This window comes from Marmota flaviventris, chromosome 9, assembly GCF_047511675.1.
Source record: "Marmota flaviventris isolate mMarFla1 chromosome 9, mMarFla1.hap1, whole genome shotgun sequence".
NCBI lineage: Eukaryota > Metazoa > Chordata > Mammalia > Rodentia > Sciuridae > Marmota > Marmota flaviventris.
The window spans coordinates 58219481-58234335 of NC_092506.1; positions in this window are offsets into that span (position 1 = coordinate 58219481).

The following is a 14855-nucleotide window of genomic DNA, read 5'->3' on the forward strand; positions in this document are numbered from 1 at the left end:
CACACAAAAGTTTGTCAAAGCTGACAAATAAAGACCATTCCTCTATAGAGAGGAGACAGACCCTGACATGTTCAAGTGTTCAGTTTTTGTCGGGGGTAAGAGTTTGGATTTGGAGTGGTGGCACTATGGGATAGGCTCAGGGGTCCTTGTCTCAGAGCTAGCTGAGTGGGGAATAGAATGGGATTGGCTTAGTTAGGGTTATGGTATCATGGGGTAGATCACTAATGGAGGTGAGGGGAGCTCGGGTAAGAAGAAGTACAGGAAAGCAAAACTTATCTCATGACAGTTAACATTTAAGATGGTTGCTCATATGTTAAATCAATACCCTATAGTTGGGAAGGAATTAATGTTTGCTTTCAGTGGAGATGCTGGGGATGAACCCAGGAAGGGGTAAAAGTTTGCTTTTTCCCTTGGGTTCCATTGTTTCTGGGAAAGGATGTTCTGGGAGATGTTTAATGTTTGGCTAATTTCCCTCCCTTCTCTCTAGTCACACTGTCCCTCTATTTTTCCCCAGGGGCTATCTTGTAGGAATATTATTTTCCATAAGCCTTCACTGGGGATTGAACTCACAGGCACTTGACCACTAAGCCACATCCCCAACTCTAGTTTATATTTTATTTAGAGACAGAGTCTCACTGAGTTGCTTGGTGCCTTGCTTTTGCTGAGACTAGCTTTGAACTCCAGATCCTCTTGCCTCAGCCTCCCCAGCCACTGGGATTACAGACTTGCACCATCACACTTGGCTATCACATGGTTTTAATCTTTTGTTCTGTAATATTATGTGTCTATTGATTGATTTGTATGTGCTAGTTTTTTATGCCACAGATAAATCCCACTTGTATTTTTTTTTCTGTCATTGTTTCTTTGTTTGCTTTACTAGAAATCAAAACCAGGGCCTTGTGCATGCTAGGCAAGCACTCTACAACTGAACTACATCCCTAGCCTTTATATTTTGGGGCAGAGTCTCATTTAGTTGCACAGGCTGACTTTGAACTTGTGTTCTCCTGCTTCAGGCTCCTGAGTAGCTGGAATTACAGGTGTGCATCCCCACCTGAGGTTCTCAAATTTATAGATTCGTTCTTCTGCTAGATCTAATCTGCTGTTGGAGTTCTCTCCTGCTGTTTTTATTTTCTTTGTTGAATTTTTAGCTCCAATATTTCTGCGTGGTTCTTTTGTTATTTTGCTGATTTTCTCCTTTGGTCATTGTTATTTGAATATTTTTTTTGGGGTGGGGGTGCATTTGTACATTTACATTTCATTGATGTTAGTTACTGGAGGTCCCTTCAGTAGTGTCCTCTTTCTTTGCTTTTTCACACTTCTTGAGTACACATGTGGCTGTCTGCATGTTTGGTGATACAGTCCTCTCTTCCAAACTTTGCAGATTATCTTATGAAGGGAATGATTTTCACTTCAGATGACTACAAGAGTGCCACTTGAGCAGGGTGGAGTGGCTCTGGTTTTAGGTAGGCATAATGGCATAGTCTCCTTGTATCTCTGTCAGCTGTGATCCATGTTGACAAAGTCTGAGTGTGGCCAGCACTGCTGAACTGAGGTGGCAACAGTCATGGCAGCACAGCTGGTTAGGGCCCTCAGTGGCAAGGGTTTTTGCGAACTCCCTACTCTCATTTTCCTTCTAGTGTCAAGTTCTAAGGGAGTTCCTTTTGGTATCATGTCTGGTGTGACTTTTAGAAATAGTGGCCTGGGTTCCAGGGCACATGTGTTCAGAGTGGCCACAGAGTGGGAATCCTGAGCTTAGTGACTTATGGAACCAATTTCTATGGCACCTGGGAAGTTCTGGTGCATGAGTTCATTAACCAAGGCACTGGTAAATACAGATCATGCTCACAACCCTGTCTGAAACCCTGAGTTTTACCCCAGCAGCTGAGGCCCAGGCAGAGGGTATGTAGCTATGGCTTTGATGTGGGGTGTAATGAGGCAACAGAGGGAACACTTGAATCTATGCTAAAATTGATATGTTGTAAACTTAATCCCCAAAGCAACACTGTTGACAGATGGGGCCTCTAAAATATGATGAGGTCATGAAGATTCTGTCCTCATTAATGGATTAATGCTGTTATTGCAGGAGAGGGTTAGCATGGGAGTGAGGTGCTGATGAGTTTAGCCTCCTTCCCACTAGTCTCATACTCTGTCTCTTTCATGCATGCTCTTTACTTCTTTTTGCCATAAGATGATGACACCCAAGAAGGCTTCAACAGACATAGAACTCTAACCTTGGATTTTCCAGCCCTCAGAATTCTAAAAGAATGTGTGTTTTTTGTTAATAAATTACATAGTCTCATATATTCCTTTGTATCAGCACAAATATGAATCAAGATAGTAGAATTCTGGGGAACCCCAGGCTCTGAGGGCCATGGTGCAGCAGCAGTAATGATCTAGGAATGGTGGGCCACAGCTGTGGCTCAGGCCCTGCAGGGCAGAAACAGTGCAATGATAACACCATGCCCCGAGAAGATGGGGAGCCACAGCAGCTCAAGCCTCAGAGATGTTATGACACAGACTGACTCCACTCCTGGGGAGGCTGAGTGCCTCAGCAGCCCCGAATCCACAGTGGAAATTTTGTTCTGAGGAAGGGGGGAACCCCTTCTGTTTGGTCTGAAGGGCAGGATGGCATGCTCAATCAGGGCTCTGTTTCCCTGAGAGATGGGCACACTGTCAGATTGGCCCCCAGGGAAGCACAGTTGCATGGTTCAGGCAAAGCTCTATTTGGGGGCACATGGGATATTTTTTAAAACTAATATTTTCTTCTTATTGTTAGAAAATAGTGTCTAATTGTTATAAAATTGAGAAGTGTGACATTTTCTGTTTCCTGCAGACCAAATGTGATACCAAAGCCCTACTATTCACTGTACAACAGGCATTCTGGCAATTTTATTTGTTTGTTTGTTTGTTTAGTTACTGGTAATTGAAACAGGTATGCTTAAGTACTAAGCCATATCTCCAGCCCTTTTTTTTTTTTATGAGAAAGGGTCTCACCAAGTTGCTTAGGCTGTACTCAAACTTGCAATTCTCCTGCTTCACCCCCTCAAGTTGCTGAGATTACAGGCACATGCCACCACACCCAGCTCAGGCTAGTAATTTCAAGAGCATTGAAGATGCTGTATCATCCATGAGCAGCCTATTCATAAGTGCAATTTCTTTTACCTAATACATTTGTCCTCTTTTTCATCCCATATTAACTTCATAAGTTTTTAGACTTCTGTAAACCTGTATATTTTCTCCTTGGAATTCTTGGATATTATTCTGTTTGCACCTTATTTAGCCTTGCTGCAACTCGCCCATCCCTCTAGTAGTATTGGTCATGTCTTCTCCTTCTGACTAATTTACTATGACTTAATTTACTATGACTGTTCACTTGATTGTTAAGTCCCTAGTTGTTTATACTGTGTTTGGACTCATCTTTATGTTTTTGAACTTTAATCTAGTTGCTAATACCTCATCAGTGATATTTGTAGAATGATTGCATCTCATATATTGAGACTTGTAAGACTAATGTCCATTTCTTCTAGGATTGTTTTCCAGGGTCCTGGTATGTGTGGTCCCATACCTATATTAGCTCCCTCCTTAATACAAATGTGCATTCATACCTTTAGACTTCTATCAATGTCCTTGGCAAATTTCCAAGCCAAAGCAAAAATTTCATGTACAAATATAAAATTACCCAGAGGCTTCTAGTGTTCAGGTACATACTTGTATACTCTCATTGTCTGGCTATTAATCATGTTTATGCAGTTACCTCTTTTATATTCAATTAACTTTGTGATGTTGTAGACAGGAGACCACTAAAGCAGGTCCCTGAGTAGAATAAGTTCATCTCAGCTCAGTGTATTGAAAATAGTAAGTCTATTAGTATCTCTATTCATGCATCTGGTGAAAGGATTAGAACTTACCATGTTCAGACATCCTCCCATGAGCATATACTCATATTTATTTATTTTGTGCTAATAAAAAAAAGAAATCATTGCATATGTATCAAGAAATTATGGTTTTGGACTCTAAATAAGTTAGTCAGAGCATCTCGTGGTGATAGGATAACATGCAAAGAATCATACTGATATCAAAGGGAGCTTTCTATGCGGGGAGAAGAGCAAGGGTGAAACCCCTGAGGCATAAGTGGTTTGGACTTTTAACACTGAAGATGTGTTTTTGGCCTGGGGAAAAAAAGGCAAGCATAGATGGTAGGCTACATAAAAGTCTTGGTAGAAATGACCTCCATTTCTCCTCTTTTCAGTAAAAGTAAAGGAAAATAACAGTCATTACATATATGAAATGTATCATGTGATGTGAACTGGAGTAAAGTACTTGAAATTATTATGAAAAGACTTTTACCATGTTACCAAACTCTTTTCCTTGTTTCTCTTCTTTAATATTTTGGTCTTGGTCCACTATTATTGTAACCGAAATCTCAGTCCTCATCCTTGATGCCAATCCAATAACAAAAAAAGATATCTTAAGAAAAAAGAAAAAGAAGTTTCATTGCTTTGCTAGCAAAGGAGAAACACAGGGGATTCCTGTCCCAAAGGCTGTGATTCTGCCTATCCACAGGAACAGGGGGCTTTTAGAGAGGTGATTCAGAGAAAATGAGATTAGGGATGTGAAATCAGGAAGGAGAAGATCAAGGGGGAAAAGATCAGGAAAGAGAAGTGTTAGGGAAAAGAATATCAGAGAAGATCAGACAGGAGAATATTAGGGAAAAGAAGACCAGGGAGAAGGGAAAAGAAGATTGGCAAAAAGAGAAAAAAAAAATGTAAGTTTCAAAACCATAGGGGATATTGTCAAAGCATCAAATAAACCCCTGTTAAAATTCCCCACTCTCAATCTCTACATTCCATTTCTATGGAAAGTGAGTGACTATATCTCCAAGATACTTCCTGCTGAAAGGGAGTAAAGTTGGGGGAAATAACCCAACTTTCTTTATCAAATGGGGTGTAAATAATTAAGGTCATTCAGCATTAGAGCAGTCCAGAGGTCCACAGTGGCAGATGGCACATGACTGGATAAGGCATACATAGGGCAGGGATTATGCTAAAACAACAATAAAGACAGCAAAGCATTACTTTTTCTGTAAACAATTAGCACAAAACAATTAGTATTTCAGCCACTCTCCAAAAACCATGAGGACAGTAATTCATAATCTTATCAGTGAAAAACAGATCAAGTTCAATGTAAGAGGTTAGGAAGATTTGTGGGTCTATGAAATCGGACTCCAATTAACTCAGGACAAATTTGCAGCTCTTGTGATTAGCATTATTAGGCACTCTCACACAAGAACCCTTCATTTACAGCCTCCAGCTTTACTTACTGTTGATAGGGCTCACACAAGTGAAATCTTGAATTACATTTTTTTTTATTTTTATTTTATTTTATTTTATTTTTTTTATTGTTGGTTGTTCAAAACATTACATAGTTCTTGATATATCATCTTTCACACTTTGCTTCAAGTGGGTTATGAACTCCCATTTTTAGCCCATATACAAATTGCAGAATCACATCAATTACACATCCATTGATTTACATATTGCCATACTAGTGACTGTCGTGTTCTGCTACCTTTCCTATCCTCTACTATCCCCCTGAATTACATTTTTTTAAAAAATTAATTTTTCCTTTTAAATGTCCACTTAGGACTGTGCTTTTTTAGGCTATACTCTCCTGCCAGGTGTTTAGGACCAAGTTGGTCAAAACTGACCTCATTCCTGTCTATTCTTAAGAGTCAGCTGAACTTCCTCAGAGATCACTTTTGAAGACTTGTATGAAGCCTCCTAGCTTCTTTAGCTTTTCTCTACCAATGGTGTCACTTGCCAGGATGGGTCGGGGTCTGCCTGACCATACATGGATTCCCTTAGAAGGATCAGGAACATTTCCATCTTCAGTGACCCTCCTCTTTGCAGAATATGCACTGCTTGTCTTCCTGTTCTCTGAGGCCCTCTCATTCTCCCTGATCAGAAGGTCAGGTGACTCACCAGAGTTGTAGGGCCAAGAGAGGAGTCTTCTTTAGGTCCTGGCTGACCTTAGAGGGCAAGGGTCAAAATGTTGGCTGCCTTTTCCTTGGCCCTTTTATTTCCTTGATTTTGGTCTCCAAGTTTTTCGTTTTAAGCATCAAGCAAACCAGTTTTACCAGTCTTAAAGAGTGAGTAACAGTTTATAACTTCAACATATATAGCTTTACAGATACCCCTTTCATTTAATTAGAGTTTGTATTAGTACTGGAAGTCAACATTATATAATAGCTGTCCTATAGGTGATGGCTTCTTAAATTAACCCAGGTTGAATCGATCTTTCTTTTCTTTCTTTCTTTCTTCTTTCTTTTGCAGTAGCTCTGTAAAACACTAATAAGCAACAGTTATAAAGTTTATAAGAAAATTAACAGAGCAAAAACATTCAGTTTGTGTAATAACTATGAACCAAGAAAAATGACTTTTATAATCATGAAACTTTACTTAGTTATATATTTCCTGTTTAAGATCACAGAAATCTTTACAACAAAAATCAATCTTTTGAACACAACTTTAAATAAGCTGAAGTCTAGCCTATTTTGGACAATTTTAACACCTCCTTTAAACAGGTCATGCTTTCCTTAATACCTTATAAAAATACATTTAAATTCCAATTCCAGTGTGAAGAGTAACACAAAATTACATATATAATTTATTGTTTAAATTATCTGTTTAAAGAAGATACTGTAAAACATGGAAGCATTCTGCCATTTTATCCACAAAAAGAAAGTTAAAAGCTCTCTTAGCTTGCCTTTGATTCAAGTTTCTGGTGTGATGTTGTCTTGTGTTGTGTTAGTTGTGAAGAGCTTATTTTATCCAGCTATAAAATATCCAATACATGAATAAATATCAACCAAATTTGTTATTTCCATACAAACCCTAGATTTTTGTGACACATAATTTTAGTTTGGAGAACACCAACTTGGCAAAGTACTCTCTGAAGCTTTACATTTAACTAAGTTTAACTTTTAAAGTATAATTTAGAATCCAGAATGTACGGTCTGAATGAGTTAACAAAAATCAAAGAATCGCTTTAAATCTCTTATACATTTAGGAAATAGGGTTAATGAGCAGAAATTGGCTTAGTCAAAGCAAACAGATATGACAGGTGATCAAATGACAGTGTGGCCCTTCTATGTCAGAAACAATATATAAAAGAGAGTAGTTGTTGGTTATCTTGCCAGTAAACTCACATAAATTTTCATTTTATCAACTTTTACATAACATTTAGCCAAGACTTCAACCAATAATTCTAGATCTATATATATTTATGTATATTTTGGATGTCAACAATATTGTTATGACCTAAATAACAGTTATTTGTTTAACCAGTTACAAAGTAATCATTTAAGACTTTAAAACAGGTACAAACCTAATTCCTTTAAGACTTAGATTCCCTAAGTAATAAAGCCTAATAAATACAAGAAAATTATTCATAGATAAGAGCAAATCAATATTTCAGACTTTGTTTCATATCAGTACAGTAAAATCCAAGTAATTTTAAGTGACTGTGTTAATTATAGCCAATTAGTTACAAACACAAACTTTTTAAGATTTCCTTTTGCAAACTTTCTGCAACTTACTTAAACATTTAAAACTTCTTTATATCCTTAGTTTTGCCCTCTTTCATCTTGGACTTTAGCTCAAGAATATTACTTTACCAGACAAAATACTTTCTCATTCAGAAACATTTCTTTTACCTTCACTTTCCATACTAAAATATATTTCCATACCTATAACTTTCTTTTATCTTTTCTAGTTTTGGACCCTTTCTTAAATTCATATTCTGAAACAGACCTTATAAATGTTATCTGTACATTTAATTTGCATAACATATTTCATCCTAGGAGAGGATTGAGCAATCCAGAATGTACAAAAACTGTGCCTCAATCTTTTTTCTCCCAGCTTGCATTTAAAGGGTTGGAGCAAGGAATATTTTTGAGCCTGCTCTATCTCCATTACCATTATCACAATGCCATCAACTTTAAATGAGTTCCCCACTGTCAATTGTACCCAGAGGCTTCTTTGGGGCCTTTTTCTTATTCTGCATATTGTTGATGGAGGAGGACTTTTCCATCCGCCCCCCAGACTTTCTTAAAGATCCCTTTGCAGAGGCTGCCTACAAAACACAGGTGGGCCTTAGTTTTTGTCTTTTTCTTTCCTGGGTACAGTTTTTTATTCTGCCAGTCTCCCCAGGTATTCAGTTTGATGGTGTACTATTAAAGCAGGAATTGAATGAATATCCCCTGAGCAAATAGGGTCTCTTGTCAGTTTTTAAAAGGGGAGACTATTCCTATCCCCAGGTCATATGCTGACAGTGCTGGAACCTACTACCACATTCTTTGTGGCTCACACCCTCCAACACCAGCCCAGGAGCAAAAGAAGCTGAAAGGCCTGGCAGAGGCCAAATTCTCTTAGCCCACTTTTTTACAGCCTAGGTAGCTTTTCTGGGATTTCCCCACACACACACACTCCCAGTTTAAGACTGGTGTCCTTGACCCATCGTGAGGCCCTCTGTGTCTGCCTATGGCCAGGCTGAGAAACAGTGCTGGGAGTGCCAGCTTTTCAAAAAGATCTAAATATTTTTAACCCTTTCTTCTGGTGTCCTGCTATCTTTCCACACCAGAGACAGTGCCTTCTGGCACCTTCAACTTAGTTCCTGATGGTTCAGATTCCTTATCATGCAACTGCATAAATGCCTGTACATATAGAATCACTTTCGTATACTTTATCCCTGACAGACCAACTTCAACATTAGTCAAGTTTGTATAATAATCCAGAAAAAACATTCCAAGGCCAGATTGTGTTACAGCAAACTATCTTTTTCTTATACAGGCTTATCGCTATAGGTGGCTCATTCAGCCAAGATCTCTCCTCAAGAGACTACAGTAAAATCTTAAAGGGCCAGTAACAGAGAGAGAGAGAGAGAGAGAGAGAGAGAGAGAGAGAGAGAGAATCACTGAAACCAAGGCTGACAGACAGGAACCTTTAAAACAGACCAGACCTCTATACGCAAATTTTTTCAACTTACTCTACCTTTCACAGGCCAACTGTAACTGCAAGATTGTACAATAATCTAGAAAGCTATTTAAAAGACAGATTGTTACAGTAAAACATTATCCTAGACAGACTTAATGGTGACCCTTTCTTTAATTCACTTTACCTCTTACAAGCCAATTCCAATTTCAAGATTGTACAAAATCGGAGAGACAATCAGAGAGAAGACCCAAAACCATGGCCAACAGATGGGAACCTTTGTATTGACCTGCCAAGATCTTTCTCAAGAGAGTACCTATAGAATCAATGCAGCACTGGCCAGGTCCTAAAAGGGGCAGTTAAAGATTCAAACAAAACAGACAACCAGAGGGAGTTTCCAAACCATGGCCAACAGATGGGAACCTTTAAAATAGACCAGATATGTCGCGACCCCTCGCCGGCAAGGGAAAACACGACACAGGATTCTTCTTTCAGCAGTTTATTCAGGCCTTGATTCAAGTATCATCTTCTAGCGACCCCCCCGCCGAGCGCCCAAGCATAGCCTAATAAAGCCTCCCGCATACCAATCTTAAGCCGCCACGTGGATCTTTCTCATAGGGTGATAAGGGATTACGTGCCAACTCTCCATAAAAGGAGTTGTTTATCACAGGCCACAGTGGAAGCTGGCGCCATCTTCTAATGGCGGCCACGATCTATAAGAATGGCTTACCACAGTTCCCCCTTCTATTTTATAAAACAATGCAGGCGAAAGTAGAGGTCCTATCCCACTGTGCAGAAGTGGCTGCAATGTATGGTTCAGTCCTAAGGAGGCGCCTTCCCCAGACCTGATCCCATATCAGCCGAAGCCTTTTTTCGTAGGGCGGGGCGTGGACGTCAAACCCGCATGCAATAGGACATGCTTTCCTTGAGGTCCGTTGAGGGATCACTCAAGTGCAGTGCTTTGCCTCGCATCCTGCATCGTGACGACGGCGAGAAGTAGGATAACACAGGTAGCCTGGTAATAATAACAAATTTTAAGTTGGCAACACAATCCCTAAGCCCCAGAGGAAGGTAAAGAGTCTGTAGCCGAGAAGAAAGACCAGTCCTGAAACCCATCTGCGTGCAATGGTAACAAGACCTGCAGAGTGCAAGGGCTATTCAGCCCTGGGAGAGAATAAGGAAGAGGACATGCCAATCCCAGTGCAATGTGAAACTAACTTGGGGTGCAATGGCCATGCCCAGAAAATCACTGTTTAAGATGTGCAAGCCAGATTTGTGGAGAAATGCCATTTTCTAAGGCCGCAAGAGCCTGTACGATCATAGCCTTTTCTTGCGCATGGCGAGTTTTAAGGCGACAGAGAAGCCACAAACAAAGTACAATACCGAAGCAACACATTGCCCCAAAAATGCCCACTCCCACCCATTCCTTAAAGAAGGAAAAGGCAGAGGATAGCCAACTGGTGAATTGACCCAAAGTCACTGGTTCGACATGGGTACTATTCAAAACAGCAATCTGAGTTAGTTGAGACTGGATCAAGTTTTCTGCTTCCATGGACCAGGTTCCGGATAGATACTCTCCGATGATGCGGGAGGCATTTCTGGAATCATTAAATCTGACAGAGGTTATACATAAATGTGCACGTTGATCGACACAACCCAAATGTACTAGATCAAACAATTCCTCAACTTGAGCTTGAAGTAGATCTATCCTTTGATTAGCAGCCAGAATCCCAGATAAAATGTGTTGATTAATTCTACTTTGAGATTCAAGTATAGTGGATGTTTGTTGAATAACCTGATTAATAGTGGCAGCAGTTTGTACCTGGCTGGCCATGGCTACTCCAGCTGTAACTGCTGCAACAGCAGATACCGCCACAGCTGTCACTATGGCTGCCGTAATTCCAAAATCTCTACGGGCTCTAATCAGTTCAACAATAGGAAAAGACTCTGGATCTGCAGTAACCGGAATCGGGACAAAGGTCGGAACTTTCATAACCACTGCCGTAGTCCAGGAGCCATTCCAACACTCAGACAAATAGCAGGTAGTATTGGAACAATTAAGCATCCCCTGTGATGTATCATTAGCCAAAATAAACAGGAACGGAGATTGGAGACAGACTGCTGTGGAGGATAATGTAGCATTAGATAATTGTGAATTATTTGCAGAAATTTTAAGCCTCCTACCTCGCCCCGAGTCTTGGGTAATGCCAGAAACATTAAACAGCCAACTTTGGACTCCTCGTAATTGAGCCAAAGCGGAGATATCAGCTGTGGCCCCCTTCTCATTGGAAATCAACCATTGAAACTAGGACCAACCTGTTCCTACAGAGGAAGCATTGCTAGAAAAATTATACAAATATCTTTTGAGAGAGGGGGAAAGAGAGAAACCTTTAGCGACCTGATGTTTCTCCCAAGAATGATCTTGGCAAGGTGTGAATGTTGGGGGGAAACCACACTCAGGAGTCCAATAAGGAGAAGCCTTAAAATGAGTGGCATTAGAGGTCTGATTAGAAGGAGACAACGGAATTAACACCTGGGAAGTAATGGCCAGAGTAGTAATATTAAGCTCAGAAGTATTTGTCAAGCTTCCTGAGCCCTGGTTTTTCCCTGAGCTAATTTGTTGGAGCGCTGCAAACAAAACTCCCTACGAGATCTGACTGTACTGCAATGGGTCCTCCTTGACCGCACCCAAAACACTTTCCGGCAACAGGGCTGGATTTATGTGATAATTGAAGGACAGCAGCAGCAAGGCCTGCATTAGTTAACAGCCCACCTATTTCTCTACAGACTTTCATCCAGGCCTCTATGCCTTTGTTTTTATAAGGAGTAATAGCTGCTTTACATTTTTTAGTACATTGTTCAAAGACAAGTTGTTTAATCAAGGGCATTGCTCTATCAGGGTCACCAAAGATTTTTCCTGCGGCGTCCACCATCCTGGCAACAAAGTCTGAGAAAGGTTCTGTGGGGCCTTGTATAATTTTTGTCAAATTGCCAGACACTTCTCCTCTGTTTGGGAGTGATTTCCATGCACGGATACAAATGTTATTAATCTGTTCATATACCTCAGGGGGGTATCCTGTTTGTTGATTAGCAAACCTGCCTTGTCCCAGAAGCATATCCTTATCCCAGGCAGGGCGTCCCGCTGCATGATTTTGGGCAGCTTGCTCTACTGCACCCTCTAACATAAATGCTCTCCAATCCAAATATTTCCCTGGGGAAACACAAGCGCGGACTAGACTAGCCCAATCTGAAGGAGTCATGCAAAATCTAGTAAGTCCCTCCACCTGAGTGAGAGTGAAAGCGGCATCTACGCCATAAGTGCGGACAGATTCTGCCAAGGTTTTAATTATCTTAAAGTCTAAAGGCTCATGATATCTTCCCCTGTTATTGTCCTGAAATACGGGGTATGCAAGTCCCATATCTGTATTAACTGTCCTCCAAACCTGCGCATGAAAAGATCTCCCGGAACCTTGGCTCCCCCCCACATACGGGGGTGGGGCAACCGGCACCATATCTTCTTCTAGATTTTCTACCTCCTCCTCCTCAGAGTTTTGTTGACCGATATTAGATCCCTTCCCCTTCCTACAGTAGGCCTGCGTGCCCTGTATCTCCTTTTTCTTCTTCTTCATTTTTATCTTGCGTAGTTGTTGTAGCAATATATCAAGGTCCTCAGAACTCTCTGAGTCGCTTGTGTTCTCAGGTGTTTTTAATTCGGTCAAGTCTGGGTAGAGCCTTCTCCTATTTTTATTTTCAGGCTCTTTTGCCTTCTCACTACTCTTACTCTTAATACTCTCTGCCACTTCACTATGTGATCCTTCAGATTTTTCCTCATGTAGTTGCTCAAGAACGGCCTGACCCTCACTCACAGCTTCTTGGCATTTACCATCTACTATACATCCTCTAACTAACTTCCAAAGTGGTATAACACCACCCTCTAAGGTGCCTTGCTCACGAGCGAAATCTAGATCTTTCCCTAGTTTGTCCCAGCTAGGAATCGTAAGACTCCCTGAAAAGGCAAACCAAGGAGCTGCTATATCAGCTTCTCTCAAAAACATCTGCAAAGTACTCTGCTTTACCTTAAGTCCTTTTGAACGTAGCAACCCATCTAGGGCCAACAAAATTGGGCTTGAAGAGGTAGCGCCCATAATGTCTCCAAAGATATAATGAAAGTGAAAGTACAAAAATCCCCGCTCTCTCTTTTTCTACAGAGGAGCGTCCCGCTATTAGCTTGCGGATTCCCACTTTACCTGGGAACTTACCGGTGCACCACCCTGACTGCTGAAAGTTCTGGATCCTGGGTTCGAGGAATATTAATTCCCCGTGTGGGCCACCAATTGTCGCGACCCCTCGCCGGCAAGGGAAAACACGACACAGGATTCTTCTTTCAGCAGTTTATTCAGGCCTTGATTCAAGTATCATCTTCTAGCGACCCCCCCGCCGAGCGCCCAAGCATAGCCTAATAAAGCCTCCCGCATACCAATCTTAAGCCGCCACGTGGATCTTTCTCATAGGGTGATAAGGGATTATGTGCCAACTCTCCATAAAAGGAGTTGTTTATCACAGGCCACAGTGGAAGCCGGCGCCATCTTCTAATGGCGGCCACGATCTATAAGAATGGCTTATCACAAACAGATGGGAACCTTTAAAATAGACCAGATAGGAAAAAAAATCCCAAATTCCCAACTCCCACTTAATCGTGACTTCTACACCAGTGGCTCCACAGATGTCCCCATGAAGAGGGACCAGATGTTCCCACAAAAGGAAAAGAGATGTGTAGAATCAAGGTTGTCAGCATGCACACTGTGGGAGCTTACCAAATGGCCAAGATTGACATTCCTCATTTCAGTTTCCTTTTTCTCAAAGTAGAGAAACTAATGGAGAAACTGTGCAGTTCAGGGAGAAAAGGTGGGAGTTCCCTGAAACAAAAAAAGCTACAGCAGCTGCTGGGATGGTCCCTCAGGCCCTCCATTTACTCACAGGAACAGTTCCTCTGGTTTGGTCTGCAGCAAACTCATACCAGCTCCCAATTTCTGCAAGTCATCTCTCAACAAACTCACTAGTATCCTCAGCATGGAAGTGGGCTTCCTTGGAGAGATGAGCCTGCCCAAGAAAGCTGGAGAAGGGGCTATTCTCAGTTCCTGACTGGCTTGCCAAATTCATAACTGAAAACTCAGTCTTCATCCTTGACCCCAATCAAATAACCAAGACAAAGTCTTGAGAAAAAGGAAAAAGAAGTATTGCTTTGCTAGCAAAGGAGAAGCACAGGGGATCCCTGTATCAAAGGCTATGACTCTGCCTGTCTCAGGACAGGGAGCTTTTATTGAGGTGATTCACAGTGTTGTAGGGACAAACCAGGCAAGGCACCGAAGACAGCAGGAAACAGTTTTATTTGGCTGCAGCCAGGTTCAGAGGGCACAGATTTTGCTGTAATCAATTAATCCCTGAACCCTGAGTTCAGGGAGTTTCAGAGTTTTATACCCATCATATAAGGGGAGGGGCTCAGAAGTTCACAGTCTGCAAACGTTCACATAAAAGCAGCTTTTTTTTTTTCACTGTTCGGGACAACACCTGAGAAAGGGAGAGCTTCTTCTCCCCTTTCTTTCCTCCCCCTGCCAGCTGTTACCATGGGCCCATTTGTAACTTATCTTAAAAATGTAGACATCTCTGTGAAGCCCAGCTCAAGGCCAGAGGCCTTGTTTGCACATTTCTTCAAAGTACTATACTGGATACATTTGTGAAAAATTAGTAAGGGGTGTCTACCACCTGGAGTGCTGGTATCTTCTCGGCCAGTGGCCAAGTAAACAGGGCGACACGAAAATAGGAAGTTTATCTACAATGGACTCTTTCACAGAGACTCTTTTGCTG